Genomic DNA, 12,297 nt, shown 5'->3' with positions numbered 1-12,297 from the left:
TGATTATTGTACTTGCAGAGCACTGGATGTGGTTATTATGCTATGATAATTGAGCTAAAGTAAGCAATAACCCAGACCTAAGTAATCTCATAGGATGCAATATTGAAGAGAGAAATAAAAGCCTCTCTGTCTCTGTTTATCTGCAGGGAATTGTGACCACAACTGCCGACATACAGACGTGAATAGACGGCGCACACTTCTTCTCCCTTCCTTTCTGCTGGTGGAGAGATCAAGGCTTCACATCAGGAACTACGACTGCAATCCGTTGTCAGCTCTCAGCTGAGCAGAAGGCTCCACCTACTCGGCCAAAGTAGCTCTGCCTCCTATTCTCAGGTAGGATTCAAAGAGGATGGAGTCAGGGAGTCAGTTGTCTCCTCCCCTCACACCTATCCGGTCACAGCAGATGGCTGTCCCTCACTGAGCTTTCTTCCTGTGAAAAGGGAGTTTTTCCTTCCCACTGTCGCTCCAAATGCTTCTTCATATGGGTTGTCTGATTGTTGTGATTTTTCTCTGTATTTGTATTTTTTTTCTTACCTTACAATATAAAGGGCATGTTGTTGTGATTGGGCACCATATAAAGAGAATTTAATTGAATAAATTGGATTGAATTGAAGAGACTTTTAACATGTATGTCTGCGCTTTATTATCAGGCAGATTCTGGTCCAGTTGATCTGTTATGATAACCGTTATGAGTACACAAGCTAAGCTGCTATTAAAATCCAGTAAGACCCGTGGTGCCCGCACAGTCTATGGATATACATGCGTTAAGTTTTAATGGGTTAAATCCATCTGCTGTATTCAAGCTGTCGAGGGATTGTTTGTAGAGGAGGCATGTATTTTTATGCCAGATCAGCGGTAACCATGGAACCATGCACGGTAACATATAAGCATCGCTTATGGTTTATAGCATGAAGGATTGTGATTATTGACCAGTTAAACACAGTCACCACACAGTAACTACAGTGACCACAGTAACTTTTGCTTCATGAGATGACAATATGAGGAAGTTGAAGCTCCAGCAACACTTGGACTATGTAGGACAATTTAATTACTTCCCTCGTATTGCTTATTATAGATAACATTTTAAATAGGGTATGAGTAGAGTAGAAAAAATAAAATAACCAATCGTACAGTGCCTCAAACATCAACAAGCATGTGCTGGGTTTATGATATTACGGATTAGAGCCAGTCATTCTCCCTGGCAGTAAGTCCAGTGACATCTCATACATGCAGTTATAAGCAGGAAAAGTAATATTACAATATGAAATGTAGTTCTAGTACAGGTTTTCTTGTGTTGTAGTTTTCAACACTTAGTGTGTTCTTGAAAACCCACGCTAGAGACCTTACGCTGCGAAAAACCAACAAACGATCCGAGAGCGCTGCGCTAGGCGAGCTAGCTGCATGAGCCAAGCTATTCTCTGACACGACCATACGTAGCAGGCTTTAGTCCAGTTCAGAGGGGTGCGGTCATGGTACACTGACGCATCTCTTCTCCAAGTATATCAAGAATCAGTTATATGTTGTTGGTTCACTGTGCAACCTACGTGAGTCTGAACCAAACGAGTCGAGCTGCAGGTATGAGACCAGATGGGTCGGGCCTGTCCTTTTTCTTTTCTTCTTTTAATAGCAGTTTTCATAAGATCTGAGGTACTTAGGTGTGCTTTGGGTGTATGTGCGTTTCTGTGACTCAGAGGATAAACTTCTTTGAATGGAACTGAGCTCCTGTCCTTCTCGCCGCCCTCCTTCATGCTTTTTGACTTTTGATTTTCTCATTTTCGTTTTCACTCTTCACTTTCAACGGCCCATTGTGACGTCCCTCAACTCCTTCTCTCATCAATATTCCCTTTCTCTCTCGCTCTCAGTTTCACTACCCATCCTCTAGCTGAAGAAGCTTTCTGCTCTTTTCCCTCTTACTGAATCCTCGGCCGCTTGTATTGAAGCTTCTCCGCCAGCCCTTTATCACCGTCTCGCCAGCTGCATGTTGAAGCTCCATTCTCTCCTATGAGGGATAGCAGGATGAATAGAAGGGCTTACTGAGGGAAAGAGCGAGAAAGCCAATCCCTGCTTTTTGTCTCACTGAACATCTTTTACGGTCTTCCTCTCTCCCCTCTCCCTGTCCTAAACTCTTCTGTGACCAATACCGTCACCGCTTTCTCCTGCTGCTCATTCTGCCTGCTCTGTGAGAGGGGCTGTTGTTATCATGGGATAGTTGTAGACACAGACAATATAGAAAGAGAGGATTTTTTTTGTACCAGTTATTTTAAAAAATATATCATAAAACCCAAACATGATTTTTGGTTCTCGTCCCAGTTGCAGCGTGCCACCGGCTGCTGCAAAATAAGTTTTTGTTTATCGCCCCCTCAGCGTACGGTTATACTCGACTCACCAACAGCATCATTTTATTTTTGCTGTGAGCTACTTCAGGGACTTGCTTCATACCTCTACAAATATGTTTTGAAGTACAGACTAATTAGCTTATTAAATTAACATTGTACCAATTTATAGAGGACTAGTTTTGTGGATGGGAGTGGGGGAGTGTAAGTATAATAAATCAAAAGGTAAGATAAAGAAGAAACAAGGTTGATAATTGGGGAAAGAAGTGAACATAAAGTAGCCTTTTTGGATTTTTCTTTTCTCTAAAATTCAGTCGCTCCCTGCTCCCCTTGTCCTCTTCTCTTCCTCTTTCTTCAGCCGTCATTCTCGCTGACTGGAAATTACACATTTCACTCCCCGCTGCTTTCTGCTCTCTCTCTCTCCATTGTAAATTCACTGTTGACAGTTGCCTTTCTCTGAACACAAAGTCTCAGAAATGAGCAGATGGAGGGGTGACAGCCTAAAAGCTCAAACAATGACACTGGGCGGCAAGTCGCCGTGGCTGTCGGTGTAGCATATAGAGACTGCCAGCTATAAAGAAGCTAAAGATGTAGAATCAGAATGAGAACGCATGACATAAATCAACTAAAATTGACATTTGACACGTGGCTTATGTTGTATCCTGTGTGACTTACAGTGAGTCTAAGAGGAGAATAAGCTTATGTTACAACGCAGCTAACAAAGAGGTACCCAGCTGATTAGTGACATGTTCACCTCACCTGTCACTTCATTAGGTACGCCTTGCTATTACTGGGTTGGACCCTGTTTTGCATTTAGAACTGCTTTAATCCTTTATAACATACATTTAACAAAGTGCTGGAAACATTCCTCAGAGATTTTGTAGCGTCACACAGTTGCTGCAGATTTGTCGGCTGCACATCCATGACGCAAATCTCCCGTTGTTCCATGTTCCACCCGATTGAGATCTGGTAACGGTGGAGGATGTTAGAGTGCAGTGAACTCACTGTCATGTTCAAAAAACAGTTTGGGATGATCTGAGCTTTGTAACGTGGTATCCTGCAGGAAGTAGTCATCAGGAGATGGATACACTGCTACCTTACACAGCTACCATAGAGTGGGAGGCGAGGCACACCCTGGACAGGTCGCCAGTCTGCCGCAGGGCTAACACCGAGACAGACATCCATTCACACACACATTCTCACGTCTTTGCACTGTGGGAGGAAGCCAGACATCTGTGCCTGAATTCTGGCCTTAATATCTGAATCTTGGAACAGAAATCGAAACTCATCAGACCAGACAACATTTTTGCAGTCTTCTGTTTATCATTTTGATGAGCCTTTGTAAATCGTAGCTTCGGTTTCCTGTTCTCAACTCACATAAATGGGACTGCTGTAGCCCATCCACTTCAAGGTGCTTTCAGAGATTCTCTTCTGCATGTCTAGAGCGTTATTTGAGTTACTGTTGCCTTCCAATCAGCATGAAGCAGCCTGGTTATTCTCTTCTGACCTCTGGCATTAGGAAGGCATTTTTTAGACCGTTCTCTGTGAACTCCAGAGATGGCTGTATGGGGAAAATCCCAGCTGACTGGCAGTTTCTGAAATACTCATATCAGCCCATCTTTCACCACGCCACGTGCAAAGTCACTTAAATTACCTTTTGTCCCCATAGTGACGCTCAGTTGGAAGTTGTAGGTTGTCTTGGTCGTGTCTCCACGATATATATATATAAATATATATTACAGGGCGGGCCATTTATATGGATACACCGTAATAACATGGGAATGGGTGGTGATATTAAAGTCCTGTTTGTGGCACTTTAGTATATGTGAGGGGGCAAACTCCTCAAGATGGGTGGTGACCATGGTGGCCATTTAGAAGTCGGCCATCTTGGATACAACTTTTGTTTTTTTCAATAGGAAGAGGATCATGTGACACATCAAACTTATTGGTAATGTCACAAGAAAAACAATGGTGTGCATCATATCATCATCATATATCTGCTCATTCATTTTCTTTTCGGGGCCTGTTTGCAAAATGCGCTTGGCTTTCATTACGTTATTGCACGGAAGGGTTAAACTTATTTATGTCTTGCAGGGGGAAGTCTGACAGCTTTATGTGGATTCAATCAATTTTTTACAGATTGATAAATTTTTTTTATTTGAGACTGGAATTACTCATACCCACTCTCACTCTTGTTCACGGTTAAACTCAATGCTGCCTACAGCAACAGCTCACAGTAATCTCTGAGATGTCAAATGACTAATTAATCCAGTGATGCTTTCTGTAATACAGTTTCACAGGAGCCTCTGGATATCCAGCAATGCCAGGGGCTGTGAGTGCTTGAACAAATGCTCAATATATAAAATAAGCCGACCCAGTCCCTTTTGTTGGTCACAGGCTAAAAAGTTTATTGCCAATTACGTGTCACTTGTACAATACAAGAATGTAATTAACATCAACTCCTCTAAAGTAAGAAATCTAGTAGATCTGGGGCACAGTGCTGCCATGAGTATGTACACAAGTATATAGAGAGGTCATCCCTTCTATGTGTGTGTTTGTGTGTGCGTGAGAGGGAGCATGGATTTCCCCTTCTCTGTTTTCTTGTAATCGCTACGCTCTGCTTTATTTGATCTGGGCCCGACTCTCATAGTAGAATTGAATTGGGTTCGGAGAGCAGGGGAAACACACACACACACACACACACACACACACACACACACACCTGAGAGTGCCAACTGCAACAACAGCTGTCACGAATTACAGTGACAGAGAGCAAACGAGAAGAGGGACAGCGGGAAATTAAGGTAGAGTTTTTAGAGTGACCAGATATTATGGTGGTATCTTTGCATCCCTTTTGATGTTGATAGAACAATTAGCTAATAAGTAAAATCATATCTTTCTCTGTACTTCTGCTCTTTCTGCTCTATATGTCTTTTGTCTCGCTGTCTTTACTCGTCATGCTGCCGCTCTCCACAAAAACACTGACGCACACACACACACTTGAACTGCCTCTGCACACTAAACAGTTAGTTAATTACCTTGCTCAGTGTTGTTGGGTTCATCCAGACTGAATTACTGAGAAGAGAGGATAAAGGTAGAGAGCAGAGGAGGCAGAAAAAAGAAGTGAAGTGTGTGTGAATGAATCGATATAAAGAGAGGCATTCACAATTGGAGGAGCGACCTGATTTGTATACGCAAGAGAGCAAAGAAAAAGGAACCAAACTTATTTGAATGTTTCATCCAGGTTTGTTCTTTTCCAAGTAAAAAGCCTCAAAATTTGGTAAAGAAACATTTGTAAGTACATTTCAGATCATTTGCGTATAAACCTATGTTGCATGAAGGTAGTGCTCCATGTAACAGAAGCACAGTTGATTTGGTAGAAGAGAGTTTCATGAGAAATGCAGCTTTGTCTGATTCTTACTTTACTCCCCTAGAACTTGCTAGTTTTTATACAGTAGCTGTAAAGATGTTGAAGTCTGGCTTAATAATCAATCCACCTATTAGTTAATGAGGTCAGTATAATTACCTATTTTTATGGATGTTTATGTGCATGTTTATTTTGTTTGTCTCTTTTTTACATACTGAGGTTGTGTAAAAGCATTGAGCCGGCCCTCGTTTCTTTATATTTCACCTCCAAGGAGTCAGACTTTCTTGAACAATATGTCTCTGAAGGTCTGTTTTTCTTCGCTGCATTTTCACTAATTTCATGAATTTCAGCTCAGTCCTTGTACTGGACCATTTTAGAGTCGAAAATCAGCCTTTGCTCCATTTTTTTCTGACACACTCATTTCACTGGCCCCTCAGTTGATTCATCCACCCTTCACTGAAGCTTCAACAGAAGTGGAAGGCCATGGAGGTATTCCCAGTTACACTGAACCGAAAATCAGTGGCAACAGGTTGGATGGAGTGACTGATATAAATTTGAAAATTTTGTTTCAAAATGTTGTAAATGTGTAGGGAGCGTCTACAGCTGACTGTAAAACACGGTGAAGGCTCTGTCATGGTTTGGGGCTAGATTTCAGCCAGTGCTGCTGCTGGTCAAACTGTAAACGCAGACCCCAACTGGTCGCAGCAGCCCCTCCCTGACCCTGGTTCTGCTGGAGGTGTCTTCCTGTTAAAAGGGAGTTTTTCCTTCCCACTGTCGCCAAAGTGATTGCTCATAGGGTGTCATATGATTGTTGGGTTTTTCTCTGTATCTACTGTACAATATAAAACGCCTTGAGGCAACTTTTGTTGTGATTTGGCACTATATAAAAAAAAATTGAATTGAATTGAAGTGCGGTCAAATTTTAATCCACTCTACACTGCCAATGCAGTAAAAGCACAGTTGGATAGAAAAACACACAATGGAGCACTATCAGTCATGGATTGGCCTCCCCGGAGCCTGGACCTCGACATTATCGAAGCAGTGTGGGATCATGGTGACAGAGAACAGAACAAAAGGCAGAAACATCCAACATCTGTGAATGTCCTTCAAGAAAACTGGAGAACTATTCCTAAAGAATGCTTGGAGAAATGAAAGCTGCCTAATAGAGTTCAGGCTGTGTTTAAGAATAAAGGTGGTCACACCAAATATTGACTTTCAAGCTTTCACAATTGAACACTGAATCGCTAAACCTCAAAGACCTTTACACAGTATTGTATTATACTTTCACCTGCAGCTGCCAGAAGAATGGGTTACATGCTATGTAAATGGTATCAAGATATGTATTCAACTAAAATGGGTGGGTGCTATTAGGTTAAAATACTAGTTATAGCAGCTACTTCCAGCATTTTTTAGATGTGTATAAACGGCTAACAGGAAACATAATCTACTGAGATAAATGATCCAGTTTTATTTGGTTTGGTTGTACCTCCGGAAAGCATCTGAGGAATGCATGTGGGGAAAAGAAAAAAATCCTGACGCTTGGGCCTATTCGGGGTCAACTCGGATCCAGTGGGCCGCTGGACAGAAACCCTGCTGTACAGTACGACAGTGTATTTGAGCGAGATCACCCTATAACATCCTGACTGTACATTAAAGTGAAATGTGAAAATGTCATTTGGAGCTGTGGGGTATTGACTGTAATCGGTGTGGAAAAACATGCCGCTGTAGGTCATTACTAATGAGCCATACGCATGCTGGAACATTCAGCGTGCTGAGGGTGGATGCCTGCATCTTCATCTTTGCTGTGTACTGTGTCATTGTGAGCATGGCTTAATATATCTAAGCATTTACTCTTAAATGTGTATGTAAGGGTGGATGAACTGTGTGTGAGAGAGATTTTTATTCAGCGTGGGTGCCATTATTCACATAAGTGTACTAGTCTCTGTTTGGTGTGATTAAGTGGGCTCTTCTCAGCTTAAACCCACTTTTGTTGCTCTTTTCTTTGTTTTCTCTTGATTCCCTTCTGCTTTATAGCATTAAGCAGTGAGTAATGATGGCTGACATCATCTCTGGCTAGGCTAGTCTGACTAATTGGCCAGAGCAATCTGATTGCATTAGATGTTATTCCTTCAGGGCATTCCCTGTCTTCCGTGCCTGCTTTGAACGATATCCCTCATTGTTTGCATGGAGCAACATATTACTTTTGTGCGGCGTTAGGGTTTTGGCTTTATTGTATTCATAGCAGGGTGAAACAAACTGCATCGGATGTGAATTAGTACGTTTGATTTATGGTTTGTGTGTTTTAACCCGAAACATGAATAATTTTAAAAGCGGTGATTGCTGTCGAGCCCTGACTCGTCTCGTTAATTGCTATCATCTAGAATGCACGTCTCAGGACACCTCAAGGATATTACAAACGCACTACGGGGATGCTAATATACCGCTGAAATGTCTTTGGTTATTGTGCGGATGCTCTGGGTGCTCGTGCGAGAAAGCAATAAAAGTTGAAAAATGAAGTTGTGCTTTAGATTTACTAACAGCCATAAGAGCCGCTCATCTCTCTTCGCCTCTCTCCACGTATTCTCCCGTTCTTGTCTCCTCCACAGAACCTGCTTTAAGAGCCACCTTTTCAAGTGAAGTAAAATGATTATAGTAATGGACGCCCACCCCCTCCCACTCCAACCTCTCTCTTGCTCACCTTCACAGTTGCTGCTCTGTACATTCTGTTCTGTACATTAGTGTAGCCCCTGGGATGCCCTCTCGCTCTCTCCTCTCTGCAGCTTAATGCAATCACACCTCCTGTATAAGTGTGCTGTGAGAGATGGAGAGAATCGAGAGGAGCGACGAGGGAAAAAGGGAAGGCACAGGTGGGTGGCAAACTGGCAAGAGTGATCACATCATAGGATGATAATTACCTGCAGAAAGGAATCAGAAGTCATGCAAATTAGATAATTGACAGGTTTCCCTGTCAGTCACGGTAGGTCTGTACTTTCTTGGAACAAATGCCATCTGTACGATTAAGTTCCTGTTGCCTGTGTGATGTTTTTATGCACTTTTTTGTGTGTCTGCAAGATCGCATTCAAGCAGCAAAGAAAAAGGAATCAAATAGAGTATAAAATAGTTCCAGCCACTGCTAATAGCTAGCACAGTTCAACCCCAAAACCAAACTTATAGTTTGGCATTCAGCGGGACAAAATGCAGGCGAACTGAATAAGTTCAAAGGCAACTGAAAACATGCAGGCACACTTCTTATCTGCTTTTATGCCTGGATGTTCTGAAATGGTCAGAAGTTCACAATGACAAACACTTCTCTCCAGGAGGAGCTGAGCTCAATTCAGCAACTTCAGCTTTTAGTGAGATGAATGAGCATGGCCTTTGTGGTGCCTGGGAAGTCTTTATGCTGAGACCTATAGAGAGTTTATTGCTTTTACAACTAGGCTGTATGATAAAGTGCCATCTTTGTCGCCACCCACACTCTCCCACTCACTATCCCCCCACATACCTCACTGTCTCTCTGTTACTGCACCTCTGAGTTTTGTTCCCTTTGTTATCGCCTTCTTTTTTTCCCCTTTTACCTCCTTGTCAACTTTCCCATCATTTTTCTCCCTTTCATCTTTCCAAGTGTCCTGACTTCCCTTTCAGCTTCTCTCGTTGTTGACTTTGTCTCCCTTTCTTCACCTTGTCTCTCTTTGGTTGTGCTTTTATTTTAATGCTGCTATATAATATCCATTCCTAACCTTTGCATCTGCACTAGTAACGGGATCAATCTAGTTCTTCACGTGAGCTGACTTACCTTTTCTAAAAGATCTTCTGAGCACACAGGAAGAGCACAGGAAACCAAAATATTTTCTTGAAAACAAATGTTTTCCTGTGGGAATCCTACTGACCGTATTTGAGAGGAAAAAAGTCACCATTATTCTTGTTCTCAAGAGTGCTGTTTATACCAAGCCTTCATGAAATAGTGTGTACAGTGTGTGTGGCAGGGCTGATGGATTGCCACTTACCAATATCGCTAATACTCCACAGTTATGCCGCTGTACTCCATCCTTTTATGTGTGGAGAGGTGGAGGCTAGTAGCCCATTGAGCTAAACTGGTTTTCCTTCACTTGGGGGGGAATGTAGTGAACTCGGGGCCCTGTGGTCTCCTGAATTGTATAACAATGGCAGATGGGCCTTGGCTGAGGAATTTTAATGGAACAGTGGAGGGTGATAGCCAGCAGACATTATTCAACACGGCCATCTGAGACATGCTCAGACTTTGCACCCCTAGAAAAAAAAACTACTGTCATTCAGTTTGGACCTTTTTGTGGGTCTTTTGTTCCCCCCCAAGAATGTCCTTTTTATAAATATCCATCCAATCTTTTTCAATTCAGGGTTGCAGGGTCACTCAGCTGTCACAGAGTGAGAGGCGGGGTACAGGTTACCAGTCCATCGCAGCGCTATAATATAATATAGCCAATCAAAAAGATCATTCATTTACCATTAGATAAAAACAGTTTGCTACTTTCTTTTTTTTGGATATGCCAAGAGAAGATAAATTACACTCATCATTACAGAATTCTGAATCTTTTACATAATATCTTCTTGTAGGTAGCCATGCATATCCATGCTTAATTGTCTGTTATATTCTAAATGAGACCATCATTTACACCCCTTAGGAAAATGTTTCCTGGGGTCATAAATGACATGAGATGTAAGGACGTTTTCTTTAAGATGTCTTTATAGTCAACCGGCAGAGTCACCTCCTCCTGGGACTTTTCAGACCTAGAAAATTCTCAACATACTTTCTCTGCATCACTCAAAGAGATCATGCCACCTACTCATGCGACAACTGTTTATGCTTATGGACGGTTTTGAATCACCAGTTATGTATGTGTGGATTGCCTGAGGAAGGACCTTCTTGCTGTGGGGCTAACCACTTCATCATCATATGTTCTTTGCCTTTTATTTTATTATTGTGTAAAATTTGTTGGCCTCTTAAGGTATAAAAAGTATTTAAGGTCCTTTACATGTCATCAGAATTTCTCCTTTAAATAAAATCTGTTGGTTATGTTGAAACCCCCCAAATTTATTATGAATCCATTCAGGGACTTCATCCGGCCTTGCAATAAAAACATGGAAGTCCACATCACACATCAGCATGAAGCCTTCCGGCTGCCACTGTACATAACTGTAGGTTATGCTGATTAGTGTGTGGGAAGCAACATGAACATAAAGCGAACTGTCATACTGTCATATTCAAAAATATGTGGAAACTGGGGTGGGGGGGGATGAAGCACATTTCTGTTCTGCATAGCCTTCTGTAGATTATTGGGATTGCTAAAATAATTTAACTGTTAGTATAAGTGGTGATGAGAGCACAGCAGGCATCAGACTTGAAATATTATTTACAGCAGTTAATTTTTTACCTTCTAGGGAGAAATTGCTTCCTTCTCGGTTGTGCTGACGATACCATGCAGGGCTCTCTCACCACAACTGGAGAATAACCTCAGCTCTGTTGGAAGACAGTAGTGTGTGTGTGCGTGTGTGTGTGTGCGTGCGCAGGACATGTGTGTCTACGGAGGTGTGTGTGAATGGGATTGACAGTAAGGATTACATAAGCGCAGTGCCTGCTGGTGCAGGTCGCCGTGAACAACATGAACAGAATGACACTCAGAGATGTAAATCATTACAAATTCCTACACACACACACACACACACACGCACATACGTGACAAAGAGCACGAAGGCTAGTGTATCTCCATGTGGTCTGTGTGATCAGCTGCCAGATTATCTGAAAGAGTGTGATGAAATTTTTTCCCAGTAAGGAGTAAGACTTTTCTGCTTGTTATCCTCAGCAGGTTGACATTTTGAGTAATCACTTCTAGGGAACTACATTTATTTCCCTCCCACTTTAGTGTCTTTGTTGCACTTTAGATTGAAATGGCTGAGTTCCTGGAAGGTGTTTAGGGTGCAACGGAGCATGCAAAAAAAAAAAAAAAAAAATCACATTACGTATAAGTGCATGACCAAGCATGCAGGAAAGATCAAGCGCCTACAAAATGTACACATGCTCAGATACTCACAAATACAGTGAACACTTTGTCTTTTGTTATAAACATAGCTTCTATTGCTACACACTTAAAAACCAAAATAAATTACAGTTCTTTTGTTTTTAGCTCTTGGCTAACTTAAAGGCTGTAACAAATACCACTTTTCGGCTCTTGAGATTCAGTAGTGAACCACATTAAACATTTAATAATACCCTCCTGTATCTAGTGTGCTCCAAAGATTTTTCACTAGCTAGAAGCCACTAAATAGCTATGATAGCTATTGTAGCTTAATCAAGTTGGCAATGGTACAGTGAACTGAAGGGTGAAGGTTATGATTACAAGTGGAAAACCCCCAAATATATGTATCACAAAAGAAATATCTAAATAGCAAAAAACTATAAGTATAGCTCTCACTGACATTCTGCAAAGGGTTGTTAAGAGAAAACACTTCAAATTAAAACAATATTTGATGTAATGTGTGTCGTCAAAAGCTAAATGCACTTGTGGCTTTTAAAAGTAATTGTTCGTCTTTACCAGGCATTTAAAAACATAACAAACTACCTCA

The 12,297-nt window shown here is 41.7% G+C and overlaps 1 protein-coding gene across 2 annotated transcripts in view; it reads left to right on the top strand.

The window, feature by feature from the left end:
* The window catches only part of atxn1a (ataxin 1a), a 107,009-nt gene that overhangs the window by 30,345 nt on the left and 64,367 nt on the right, over positions 1-12,297 (top strand). For both annotated transcript variants that reach the window (XM_004549199.6, XM_023155359.3), the window contains one exon: positions 147-333. The gene's annotated coding sequence lies outside the window, so the exon portion shown is untranslated. The remainder of the gene's footprint in view (positions 1-146; positions 334-12,297) is intronic.

The sequence above is a fragment of the Maylandia zebra genome, linkage group LG22, assembly GCF_041146795.1.
Source record: "Maylandia zebra isolate NMK-2024a linkage group LG22, Mzebra_GT3a, whole genome shotgun sequence".
NCBI lineage: Eukaryota > Metazoa > Chordata > Actinopteri > Cichliformes > Cichlidae > Maylandia > Maylandia zebra.
This window is presented reverse-complemented; position numbering and strand designations above follow the sequence as displayed.